Source organism: Labrus bergylta, chromosome 22 (genome assembly GCF_963930695.1).
Source record: "Labrus bergylta chromosome 22, fLabBer1.1, whole genome shotgun sequence".
NCBI classification, from domain to species: Eukaryota; Metazoa; Chordata; class Actinopteri; order Labriformes; family Labridae; genus Labrus; species Labrus bergylta.
Genome location: NC_089216.1, coordinates 10,516,094 through 10,530,384, shown reverse-complemented (window position 1 = coordinate 10,530,384; position 14,291 = coordinate 10,516,094). Strand labels below are relative to the sequence as shown.

General features: G+C 39.7%; 1 protein-coding gene across 1 annotated transcript in view; it reads right to left on the bottom strand.

The window, feature by feature from the left end:
* LOC110003601 (adhesion G protein-coupled receptor L3) overlaps positions 1-14,291 on the bottom strand; it is a 219,866-nt gene that overhangs the window by 120,904 nt on the left and 84,671 nt on the right. The gene's annotated exons all lie outside the window — the stretch shown is intronic.

Here is a 14,291-nt window from a genome sequence, read left to right as displayed (position 1 = left end):
AAGTGAATTGTTGAAAAATGTCTCTAAATGCCGGTAAATGAGGTCATAATTGGTGATGAATGGCCAATTAGCCTAATGGTGATTATCAAACCAATTGAAATTATGTCAGCCATTTATGAGACAAGGGACACAAATTAAATTAATCTATTACCATGAAATCTAAATGCACAGCAATGAGCATACTGCCAAGTATTTCCACATGGATTACTGGATATGTATAGAGTTCAAGTGGTACAAACTCTATGAATATTCATCTTCTTGGGCTTGATCAAAGTGAATAATTCAACTGTGTTATGAAACATTGATTACAAGGGTGTCATCAGTTTTTCAGCTTAAAGATTGATTCATTATTTTTTACCACACATTCCATATTTACCATTTAGGTGGGTCTAACAGCAGAAGATCAAAGAGCTGGGTAATTGGGCCATTTGAATTTGTTGGTGTATCTACCAAGACTGAGCCAAAGACTGGATTAAGATCTAATAAGATGAAGAGGAAAAAGCCTTTAAAAGTCGGACTTTTATCCCCCTAGATAAACACAAACACTGATGTCACCTTTATCCCTAATTTGTTGTTTCTGAAACTTCACCAGAGACATATGAAACAGGACACGAGATCAAATCTCTTTCCAAAGTAGAATGAAGAATGAAAGGAGAGCAGTCGGTGCGAATTTAAACAAGACTAATAAAACAGGTCCTTTGCAAGGTTCTAACCGTGTGCAGCCGTCAGTGAGTCACGAAGGAAACAAGGTGAAACCGCTCCTTGTCTCGCTTCCTTGGTTTCCCTCTCGCCAAGGTTAGAGGCCAAGCGACGTGAACGTAGATTCCATTTTCACAACCCTCTCAAGAACAGCACCCTGACACTGTGGATTGTGGCCACTCACTCATGCCCAGTGTAAGCCCATTATAGAGAGGGCTATGTGACAAAGACACAAAGGAAAAGAGACACGTTCAAGTGAAATTAAAGAAACTGAGACATTGCAAGAGAAAAGTGCGAAGGAGGGCTAAAAGGATTCAGAGTCGAACAGTAATTGAGAGGACAGGGAAAGAGACAGGGAGAGTGGGAGATAGCAGGATTAAGGGAGGTAGAAAGTGACTTGAAATGCTTTGCTGAGCAACGGCTGGTGGCTTTACCAGTCATCGTTTGAGTGGGACTACAGTACTATCAAGGATGAGTCAGTTTTAAGCCATGTTCAACACCAGAGTGAAAGACAAACATCAAGCTTCCCATAGAGACAAACGCACACGAGGCACTCACGCATCTGAGAGATCCATTATGAAAACTGTGAATCCCAAAATAAAGACAATCCAGGAAACTCCGCCCTTTGTTTTTTGGGACTAAGGAGGTTGAGCCTTGTAAGCTTGACAAAGAGCTGCACGGTGCATAGATGAAACTATGGCACCAACATCAGTAGAAAATGATGAAGGATTAGCAAATTAGCCCACACGATCAAAGGAAAACATGATTCATCAAAGTTATTTCAAGTTGTTTAAATACTGAAGGTCATTACATTAGAAAAACAGGATCAAATGTTAATTTTGTAATGGAGCAACATTATGAAATTGGTCTATATCAGCATTAGTGGTTAGGGAGTTAGTGCAATTATATTTAGAAGCCTCAGAACTTGTTGGGCTATTATTTTGCAACAACTGAGCCTCTGACTAAAATGGATCTCGTCAACTGAAACTTTAAGAGGTAACAATGACTCAAATGTGAAGCACATGCTTTAATACATTAAGACGAAATCTTAGATAGCTGCCAAAAATAAGACTGCAGAGAAGGGGTGTGTTTTGATTAATCATGATCTTCCCAGACAGTCATATCTGTCTGGGAGGTACGTTACAAACAGCTCTGCCAAATGCAGTGCTGACGGACAAAAATCATGCCCCAGACTGAGAGTAGAGTCGGAAATGATTTTGTACTCTCGGTGGCTTGAAATGAAGCAGAGTGTGATGACGTACTACTGAAGGAAGGTTATTGGTGTTGTCTGTGTCTTTGAAGAGATACTAAAAGTTTTATTAAGTAAGACAATGATCCACAGTCGCACACTGACTCTGTAGTAAAATGAAATGAATTATGCATTATAATATTTTAATGTTTGCCATTGTTTCATTTAAGTGATTATTAAGATTGGATCCAATTAGATAGGCTTACTTTTATATGCAACGATAGCACCGCTGCTGCCAAAACCGAGGCTGAAGCAGTTTGTTTAAGCTTTTTATATGATTGCATAAACAGACAATTCCACAATAATCCTGTTTACATGGCCATCCAGAAAGAGTTGTTGATTCTTTCTCTCAAAAGATAAATTGCCTCCTCTCTCCCCGATCAAAATTAATCAAAACTATTACAACCATAATCCTGCTGCGGGAACATCAAAATGCTGTTTAAAATGCATTCTAAGTGCAATGCAAGTTTTGCAAGATGATTTGAAAGGACGGGGATGACTCGCACAGCTGTTGCCCTTGGCAACCCTGTTTTTTTTGGCCAAGGATATAAAGAGAAGATTGGTCGGAATAATACAGAGAAAGATTTGTTCTTGATGTGACAAAAAGACGGACATTTTTTAACTGAGTTGTGTCCAGTATTCTGCCAGTTAGGAAGTCCTCATCTCCTAAACCTAAAGTTCTTTTTAAGCCTACATTTGGAGAATACCAGGTTAGCATGGGTGAACAGAGGGGCAATTGAGTAATTACTCTAAATGGTACTGGTTGTCTCTGAATGGTTCTTGGACAGTATTATTACCAAACAAATTTAACAACAACACTTCTTTTAATGAGAAAGTTAAATTAAATGTTGTAAATGTCTAACTATAGTCAGGTATTTGTTGTGTCTAATTTAAAAGTTTATTGACAAAATTAAGCAATATTCTGTTCCGGCAGAACATTACTATAATTTTCATACCTCCTGCTCGCAGACAAACCAAACTACAAACTTGATTCCAACACCACTCTATCTTTGCATATAAATTAAATGACATTTCACATTCATTTTAACTTTTTGTCTGCCAATAAATAACAAAATACCATCTCTAACATTAGAATAACTTAGTATTGTTCAATGGGTACAAATAAACTAAACCATTTTAACAGTTTAGCTCCCAGTCCATCAAGGTGACTTCATTCTATGACTTCTGCTGTAGCCTAGCGACTGCAGATGTTGATACGAAGGAAAGCCATCAGGGGGCAGTTGTTTCTCTCAAAAAAATGGGTAGACAGAGGATGTAAGGGCTACAAGAACTTCAGGAACTGGCTCCAAAACTCAGCAATGAATCAGTATAAAAGGATATTGTTGTTGTTTTTTTGTCTTAGGGGAGAGATGATGAATAGCCGGGAATGTTATTAAAAAGGTCAGAAGAAGTTACAAGCAAAAAAAAAACTGGATCCAGGGCTTCAGGGCAGAAGGAAGGAGATAGAGTAGTAGACATCAAATGTGTCTGTTGCCTATACTCCCACCTGCCAATTAAAAAAAAAAAAAAAAGAAGCAGAAAACTAGAAGAACAAGGATGAAAGACTATGGAGCGCAGAGAAGGGCAAATATCAAAAAGATAGAGGGAGGGAAAAAGCCCAGGCGGCTCCCTGCACTCTGACTAACCACCTGCTCCTGTCTGAATTAGCCCTTTCTTTACTGTTTGCACTCATCCAAGTGAAACTCACTCCCCTTGCTGACAAATGGACTGAGTCTAAACCCCATGTTTAGTGAGCCACCGCTGAGACAGCTATTAATCTGACACCATAGATCCAATGACCAGGCCCGGGCTTTATGAGGATCATATTAAGGGCTGAGGTCCTTTCATTTTATTTTGTGAGAGTCCAAAACTTCTGGAATTGTTGGCAAAGCACTAAACTTATGGTGGCATAATGAAGTCTATGGGGCATTTGGATCAGAATCCAAAAATGACTGCTCTTACAGTCGATTCAAACCACTGGCTTGGTTGAGATCAATTCTGCTATCTCCCGAGAGCAACCAATTCAGTTGGTATTGGGCAAAGACCTAAAATATTTCAAATTTCCCAACCGTTTCTTTAACAACAAATCACCAAAGAGTCTTGAATGGCCACCACGTCTAGCGACCAGGTTTGGCAATATAGGCTGCCAGCTCCAAATGTACAGCAAGTAATTGGGCAGAATTGAATGCTGCATGTTCTTTCAAAGGGAGTCAGACAGGGGCTGAAAAATGAGAGCGAATAATGAATCTCAGGTGATGTCAGGAAAAAGGACAGGATGTGGGAGAAATAAACCTCTTTGATTTAAAGTCTTTATGGAAAGAGGGTTACGTAAGGGCAGGAGGCAAAACATGCACAGATGGAAAGGCGGTTTATAAGTTCTTATCGAGTAATCCACAGAACTTTGAAATGTGTTTATTACTTTGCATGTTTGCTCCAAAAGGAAAAAGGGAGTCTTTATCTTCCCTTCCTGTCAGAGCTTTTATTAATACGCTTTTGCATATTAGTGCAGGCTGCCATAAACCACCCACTATTCTCTATTTGTTCAAACTATTAAAACAGGCAGTCGTCCCCCCGCTGCGCTCATCGGTCATGTTTTTGTTCGGTAATTGTCAGGTGCTCAACACATAATTGTATCATGGAAAAACCGCCTGTAACCAGGAGTATGCAAGACCAACCAATGAGTCCTGCATAAACAGAGAAAGGCTGGTGGGGAAAGCAGCTGAGTGCAACACATGCATTCACATAAAATATACACTGCTGTTAAAACACACAATTAAACATGTACTTTAAATTGTTTTTCATTGTTAGGATGACTAAAAACGGCAGTGGTAGTGGATCTGTCCATATAATTAAGTACCAGACATCCCTTATATTACTATCTGCCAAATAGACGCTTTAATTTAAAGCAGAACCTGCATGATATTTGCACTACAAACATTAAAGTCATGCATTAATTCATCTAGCAGCTTATTGTTTGGAGAGTTAAATGTTTATGCATACAGCGGCTTAAGACAAGGGAGTCCACTTCAGACAGGTCTTTCGAGGTTATGAATGAACAATGATGGCATTACTCCCAAGTCTGCTCTGCCTGATAAGCTCCGTCTTAATGTCAATGGCAGCTTTCTATTTGTTTATATTAAAGAGTCTATTAAGAATTCAAGGCTACGATATGAATATGCATGCATTCTCAATAACAGCTTAGCATTGAACTCCCTTACAGCTGGGGGACACATTTAAAAACAGTTTGGAAAGAAACTCAAATAGCCTTTTTTTTATTTGGGTCAAGCTCCAAAAACAATGGCTCCTTCATTTCCCACAATGCCAAGTGACAACACTATGCACAAGATCATCCTTGTCTTTTATACGACACTTCTTTCCAACCCCATTTTGACAGTTTTTTTTTTAAGGCTGGCTTTGTGTTGCTTTTCTGATTCATTTCAGGTTGACTAAGCCAAAGCTGAAATAACTCAGATGACATCATCAGTGAAATGTTATCAAACTTCAGGAATCTCCCTCTGGGAAAACTGGATAGTCCTCCTTGTGAAGGGTTAAAGGGACTATGTTAAATGAGCTAAGTACACTTTTCAATTTTCAAAAAATATATTCGAATGGCAATTGTGGGTGTAACTACTTCAATTACTGGTTTTGGAAGTAAGAATTTGTTCAATGAATACAGTATTTCCATTTGATGAATGTAAACTTTAAGGAACATCGACGTAGTCTCTGACTAGAATCTTCTCCTCTGTCGCCCCCCGGTGGTGGTATTAACTTCCAAACTCCATTCGATCCGCAGAGTCCCTCTGCACCTTTAAGAAAAAGCTAAAGACCCAGCTCTTTCATGAATACCTACTAACTTAATGATGACGGTCTCCATATTATTGATGATGATGATGGTTTTTGTTTGATAACGACGACTTATAAGATGGTTTCTATACTGATTAGAGCTCTCAAGAACTGCCCTCAATGTTGTGCTTTGCCTCTGGTCACTTCCTGTCAGCACCTGTGTGTCCAATCAGACTCAAAGCTGATCGTTTGCTCTCACTGACATTGTTCCCTTTTTTCTAGATCCTTGCTTGTGTTGTTCTTACTCTCTGATGTACGTCGCTTTGGATAAAAGCGTCTGCTAAGTGAATTGTAGAATATTAAGAGTTGAGCTATTTGGATGGGAAACAGTGATATAGCACGTCTCCATGGATACCTGGGGAGATGTAAGTATGAAAAATGATAAATCTAAGTATCAGTTGATGACGTTAAATGTTTTTAGTCATACGTAGCCATCTTTTGTAAAATACAAAATGGCGACATATTGGGATAAAAGTGGTGTTTATTTCAGTATTTTTTGGCAAAGAAATCTAAACAAACGTGCAGCGTCAGCTTTGTAACATTCAACTTCCCTTACCTTAAAAGAACTACTTTGATGATGATTTATGAAGCACAAGGATACAAACAACAGGCGGTCCTTCCATCGTTTATTAGCTAGCACACTAATGCTTGTGCTAGCAGCTAGTGAAAATGGCGAATGGGGATAAACTTCCTTTCAGCTTTGGGCTACTGGTGTTTTGTTGAGCCAAAGAAAAAACTCCATTGTGTGAAAAACTGCTCCATAGATCAAACAATTTAGGTTAGGAGTGGTGAAAATGAAACTTAATGAATTTAAGTTAAATGATCCTGAATAGTATTAGCCACTATTATTTTATTTCAGCACACACACAAAGACATATTACTTTCTTTGGTGATGTACAATGATTTATTATTTCATTTCAGATAAAAAACAAAAAATGCCTCCTCTGTTCCAGGCAATGTTCCATCTCTACCCAAGATAAAGGGTTTGTCCCTTTATTACATTTATGTAGCATCTATTCAGCATGTGAAATAAGGTATTCTAAACACACTGATGCAGTAAAAAAAAAAGAAAAAAAGAAATAAAGACAGAAAATCCAAACCAAGCCAAAGGATATATGGGAGTATATGAAACAGATGGTCACGCTCTAATATCCACCACCTAGTCACTGTCAGAGCTGAGGGCATGTAAGGACAGGTCGGCATGTGGTTAAACTTGAGCTGCTCAGAAGAACAACATGTTTGTGTTTTGTAAATTGATGAACATATAACTTAGCCTGATCGGCTAATCCCCTTGCACATGCCAACTATAATGTTTCATCCTCTGTGTTTTATTATAAACAAAGATTCTAAGTTGACAGGAGTTGTATTAAAGTGTCAGTGGACAGCTGAACTTCCCTTCGACTTCGATTGCTCAGTATTTTTGGCAAAGACGAGACGCACAAATCAGACTCTATCTCCTCTTCCCAGAAAACCTGTAACAACCTGCTCGAGATGAGGGGATTTAAATGAAGATGGGCGAAAGAACCAGAGGGGATTCTTCATTTAATCCCTCTCTCCTGCTAAAACAAATATCTCATCAAATCCTTCAACTCTGAAATAAGGTCAAAAAGCCAAGGATAATGAGAACGGGAACGTATGGGAGAGATCATCGGCAAAGGAGGAAGGATCCTCCCATCTGCTTTCCCTCTTCTTATCCCTCAATCATTCTTGTCCCTCTGTCAGCACATGTTTTCATCCTGACGGGAGGGGAGTCATTTGTCTCGAGCTTTGCAGCTTAAGTGTGCTGAGGTAAATAATGGCTCGGTCGCTTTCCCCCCCCCCACGTAAACATCATTAACACGAAGGTTGTCAAATGTCAGCTGTCACCAGGGCAGCAGGTTGATATCACAGGTTGCGCTAATTTAGCTTCATCTTCCTCATGAGACTCATCAAGCTGTGCTATCTATTAACCTTCATCATTAGTGTCACATGCATTAGCACAAATGCTAGCAAAGGAAATCTTTTTTTTCTTTTCTTTTCCAATCTTTGTTCCTTGAAAAGAAAGGTGTGATGATAAAAGCAGTGGAAGGAATCCCCCAAGAGACTTGAAGGGGAAAAAAATAAATAAAGTGGTTGAAAAGACAAAAAGGAGAGTTTGGAATATGTGTGTGTGTGTGTTTGTTACAGGGGAGGAGTTTGCTCCTTCCTGACCTGCTTTTCTCCTTCAGGGGTCACGCACAAGCCTGCCACAATGCTATCAGCTGTCCCTTAAGGTGTCTGCTGAAGTCTACTGAGATATAAGGTGATATATAGCTTTGATATAGCCTGTAATTACTGGCCGTGAAGGCCACACCGCCTTGGGGAAACGGGGAAAAAAAAAGGGGAGCACAGAAAAAAGAAGGGAGGAGAGAGACACTGAGAGGCTCTGATGAGAAAAAAAAAAAAAAAAAGGGTCAGTGTTGTTTGATAGCACAAGTGCTTGGCCTCTGCGGTGGTTTTACACACAGTGGGAAAATGGAACCACATGAACACAACACAGCTACCAAACAATAAACTCCAAAAACTAACCTGCGAGGCAAAAAGCAATGATTGGTTAAATCTCAGGCTGCGGGAATGCAAATGGCCTCAAGTTGGGCTAAATGAATCCTTGCTAGCAGGTTTCCATTAGCACCGTCTAGCTTGCAACACAGCACCACCTATGGTTGACATGTTTATTCAGGGGGCTTTGGATTCTGCACAGCCGTGGGGATGCACAAAAGAAACGAATGGCTAATGAAAGAGAGCCATTCATTTTTTTTTTTATCCTGTCGCAGCACGGCATGAGACAACCTTCATTTTGAGATGCATTACAGGACGCTCGAGCTCTGTGGTGGGCTATCATTCAGGTGCAGGGTGCTATTAGCGCCCGCTTAAAGGACTTTAATGGAGCCAAGGAGGAGACAAGTGCACACCTGAATGAGGGGGCTAAACTGGGTGAATGTGGTGCTGGGGTTTGATGGTGGAATATCAATTGAGCGCTCTTAAAAAGGCGGCATCGGCGGGACGCAGAGGGGGAACGGACAGCCTCAATGTATATTGACAGCTAGTGCGAGCCGGTGACACGGCTGGGGATTTGCCGATGATGGATGCGAGGGCCTGGCACACACAGACTAAGCCGGCAGCGGCGTGGCTCATCTTCAGACAGGACGTGAATGCTAACCAGTGTGCTTGCCAGTCATCGCAACTTAACTGGTGCCAGCAGGAGAGGCAGGTGGTACGCAGGCTGGGGGGGGGGGGGGGGGGGGGCACGAGTCCCACAAGGGGAAAATGCTGTCAGTGCATTCACAAGCATGGTAATTCAATATCAAGGTAATGCTCAGATTATTACGATTTAACCAGTATTTATCCTGGTTAAATTGAGATTCATATGGGAGTCAACAATTAAGATTGATGCCAATTTGCTGCTTTGGCCAAAAAAAAATCCATTTTACAGTTTTAGCAGTTCAATACGAGAATTGAGGCATTCTTCACAAACACGAAATTAGACACTTCTTAACAAACATCAATCAAACTGCAACTGTTGTATTACGATGCCAGTTTAACTTCCCAAAGAGATTTTTTTTTTTAATATTTCATACTTATTTTCTTCGGTCTTTCAGGGGCTCGTTTTAAAAAAAAAAAACAAGAGCCGTTACCTTTTGTGCATTGTAAACATCATTAATGGATGTTTTTAGCATGCACAGTGTTTTCTTTTTTTTTTCTTGTATTCTTAGTCTAGTCACATTTCAAGTTTGGAGACAGAAAGCACTCAACACCTGCTTACAATTAGGGAATAGATGAAAATAGGACACAGCTGCGATTTCTTAAAAAAAAAAAATGAGGAGTTATTTAAAAAAAACTGCTGGACTCATCTTCCGCTTCAAGTTATGAGCTATGAGTATCCACACATATTTTCCTGTCAGGTTGTAGATACATTCTGTTCCTGAGTACCAGCCTTATAACATAATCTATACTTGTAAGATGTTTTGCAGTTTGCAAACTAGTCAACCTGTCTAAAAGCAAGAAAGCCCTCAGAAAACTGTCAAAACCAACAACTAACAACATCCAAAACCTTGAGATGTGTAGTGTATTTATTTGCTATTTGAAACATTATTCACACTCACAACGAAAATGTCAGATATTTTCAAAGCCGCTGAAATGTCAGGCACTTTGTGGCATGCATTATTCTGCGGGTAAGCGCTGTCAAGTTGGTTCCCGGACTGTAGCTTAAGTTGGCATTGCTAGCACCACCTCCTGGCAGGTTTACGTCCACATGTCTGTGCTGAATGTAGACGTGTTTGGATCTAGTCGAATGGTTATATGCCGGTTTAACCTGACACCACTGTATCTCCATTTTCTAGCTCAAGATTCTGCCAAATTGTGCTGCTCCTACAAGAGGATATCCTTTGGGTTTACATTTGCGTAAATAGAGTGGGAAGAGCGACAGCCCGGTTAGTGGCTGGTGACCTTGACTCATCCTTGGCTCAATATATTAATAATTAGTTTAAGTGACTAGCGATTCTGGTGGTGGTGATGATGACAATGTTTAATCGTTTAGTTGTCTAATCATGCACATCCCCAACTGTCCCACCCGTAAGGTTTGTCTAAGTGTATTTATTCAGCCATGAGTTTTGTAGAGTTCTTCTCGGACACAAATTGAAGCTATCCTTTCAAACTATGTTTTATGAAATATCTTAACCATCATTCTGTTAATCTCCCAGATAATAAGTATTGGTATCTGTCTTGATAAACAATAATGATTTGTGGGAAAGTATCTACACACAAAAGGTAAGTTCAGCAAGCAAAAGTACTGCATGTGTGTGAATTCTCCATCGTTAAAAAAAAAAAAAAAACATCAAACTTTTCTGTCTCCCTTTGTTTTTTTGTTTTTTTTTTTCTGTAGACAGCAACATATTCTTGCAGCCTTGTAATCAAGCAGCTCATGGAAAGCACAATTATTGGGGGAAATCAGGTTACTGCGAAGCAAGTAAATGCTTTAATCACACTATTACATTGTTTGGGTTGTTTTCCAGTGAGTGTGCATGGAAACATAGTGAATAATCAATAGACGGGGGAGGGGGGGGGGGGGGGGGGGAGAGAGAAGCCGGCAGGAAAGTATGAGAATAGGACGGAAAATAAGGATTAAATATTAATGAAAGAATGGGCTTGTTTAACTGCTAATATTGACTTTTTGGAGATTATAGGGTAGGCATTGCACTGAGGAAAAACATAATTATCGTTGTTAAATATGAGAATTACTTTACAACTGTTTCAGTGGAAGCTTGCAGGCTACAAATCTGATCAGTCATTTAAAAAAAAAAAAAAAAGGAAGCCACCCTTTAGGGAAATATCATTTTCAGACAGTGTCTTTAAGTTAGTTGTTTTTTTTAACATCATATTACTGCAGTGCCCACACAAAATGCATCCAAGTCAAATCTGCGTGCCCTGGATTTGACTCCTTCTTTATAAGATGTCTGTTAAAGGCTTTCTCTGCTCAAATTGCTTGTTTCTGTTTCTCTCTTCAACCCTAATGAGCTTAGCTGCAGGTGCCAAGCAACGGCTCTGACAGCTCGACAATGAAAAAAGTCGGGGGTGGCGTTTCGTTTGTTGCGCTAACCCCTGCATGCTAATGTGCGAGCCGTTGTCGCTACAGCCACAAATATCCTTGAACGCTCTCACCCCATCCCTTACTTTGGCACCGGGCCTCGCCACACGCTCTCAATCAGCACCGCCCACACCTTTTCATCCACTTTGCAACTTCCTCTCCCAAGACTAAATGCCCTGGTGCTGAATCAGGTTCTGGTTAGCTTTTTTTTTTGCTTTTTTTTGTTGCATCGTTAAAACGCCCCCAGTAGCGACGAGATGCTAAAAAGACTCGTCTTTCCCTGGCACTTTGTGTTTGTTTTGTGTTCTTGACAGTAGCAGCAGCCGTTGATTCATTCCTGCAGGGATTTTTTAGTCTGAGTGGGCGTCCGTAGAACAAGGGAGCTACAGGGTGCATCAATTATCCGACAACATGTTTCAAACCACCCCTTTTTTTTTAATGCCATCAGCTGCTTTTCACACAGCTGATTATCTGAACTCTTACGGCTCCAGACTAAAAAGCCAAGAGCAATTGTTTGATAAAGCTCAAAGGTCCATTATAGCAGTCTCAAAGCCGTCTGTCCTGTGTGGAACCAAAGAGTTCGGATTTGGAAAAAAAAAAAAAAAAAAAGATGCAGACAAACGCTAACGCAGAGGGGCAATTCAGATCAAGTTCACCCTTTTTAAGTGCTGCAATAAGTCAACAAAAGAAACAAGATGGACGATACATCCACACACCCTGAGCTCTACTTTTTCTTCAATTCAGACCTCCTGAATAAAACCCTGAAACTTACGTATACATTACCTTAATGTCTGTAATTCATTATTGATGTGAGAAAGCCAAAGGGACAGTAAGACTACACTCTGTCTGCTCTGACAAATAGGTCTCCATGTCCCGGTTTCTGCACACCAGGGTCATAATTCCACAAGCAGGACACGAAACCCAGGGAGGACATTTCAATTCTGACAAATAACTGATAATGTATTCATATCCTTTGGAGAGAAGATTGATTTTCAGGCATATTTATAGCTAATATAGATGAACAACCAGGTATGGAGAGGTTTTCATTCAGTGTTTTAGCAGCACGATGGGATTGTTGATCAAATGGATCTATAACAGGAATTAAATCACTCACTTATTAAAATCAGGGATTTATTATTAACTGTTGAACTTTTGAAAACCTGAAGCATTTCATGAACCAACACGCTTGTTTTATTTTATTTGCTAATCCCAAGAGATCTTAATATTGATCACACAAAACAAATCGTTGACATACTGTGTCCCTTTTTTTCCCCCCACAAAACCAATATATCTCCATATTCTCATCCATCACTGAGCTCTGTCATTGAGCATAACATATCTCTACAAATACAGCATCTCAATCCACTGCAGCGGACCTCAGCTGTGAATTTAAGTATCTCGCGTTAGGTGAAGACTCAGTTTCCAAGATTCTTTTAACAAACGCATCTACTTGAGAGAATTGAAGAATAAAGCTTTGGCTTGCGAGTATGGCTGTGCATGTGTACATATTCACACATGTCAGAAAACCTATTCAGTCATATTTGAATGACGCTAATAGGAAGCCCTTTTCTGTTATTGTCACGTGCTGTAATCACCCATAGAGCTTTAAAATAGTTCAATAAAAGAGAGCTTCAGATCTACGTCAAGAAGAATATATCGTGATATATGTGTTTAAGTCAAAGACATCAGGGGCCGACCGATATGACATTTTTGGCGCCGATACCGATATCAATGTTGGGGAGAGACAAAATCCGATAGAGATACAGTATATGGGCTTACATCTTTCTTAGACCTGTAGAGAGAGATAGATTTAGATATACACATTCATTGCGTTCATCCCTCAAATGCAGTTGTCCCAACACTTGAAGAAAAGATATACAGCATAACAAAGACAAGTCGGTCTCTCAACTGGAAAGTAACTGTGCATGTAAGTGCGCAATCGCTTGACACTCATGAGGGTGATGATGATCGTTATAATCCATATAGCACACTCTGTGAGAACAGCTCGTGTACTACCAACGATACTCAAATGAAATGCTATGTGACTGGTGATTAAATCTGGTAATATCAGCTCCTATCTTGCGATAAAATTACCCGATACCGAAAGTCACTGGATATTGTATAATGAATTATGCTGACTTTTATGTTAGGAGTTATATACTGACTAAAGACTGACGCTAAGTGTGCATATCTGCAGTTTTTAAAAGGATAGTAAATTGCGTTTTTGCACACTCGTGGTTTCACAAATAAATGTGTTCAAAAGCTCTTAATATTCTTCATACACAATGCAACCATAAGGAACATACTACTACCAATGGCAGCATTAACACAATTCAAATGCATGACATTCCCTCATTGGTTGGCCTTTTTGTCACTTTGCCTATATAAAAAGGTATTTGAGTGTAGTTGTTACAGTGCTCACGTCATATTCTATTTTTCCATCAAATGAATGAGCATTCCCGGAAGCTTTACCACCACTTCTATCACACTAAAATATACACTTTAAAGAAATGAAGTTAGTTCCAGGTCCAAGACAACAAGACCCAATATTTACAGCAATAAAACTAAATGCATCCAGCTCATATCTTTTCTGCCTGTTCATGAAAACTATAATATATTGTTCGCGTGAACCTCAGCAGTTATGAAACAACTATTCAAATTTCTGGAAGCACTTGCTGAGGCAGTGAATTTCAAAAGTCTACTCTCTTATATCAAACAGATGTGACTGCACTTCTTCAGGGGACCGACAGTGCTCTAAACTGAGTGAACAATGGGTTGTGTTTTTCTATAGAACTGGGTTTATTTCAGTTTCTGAATGAGTGTTTGAATTAAAACTAAGGCATTTCACGGCCGTCAAAAAGAAATACAAGAACTTCAACCATTTAAAAATATATATTT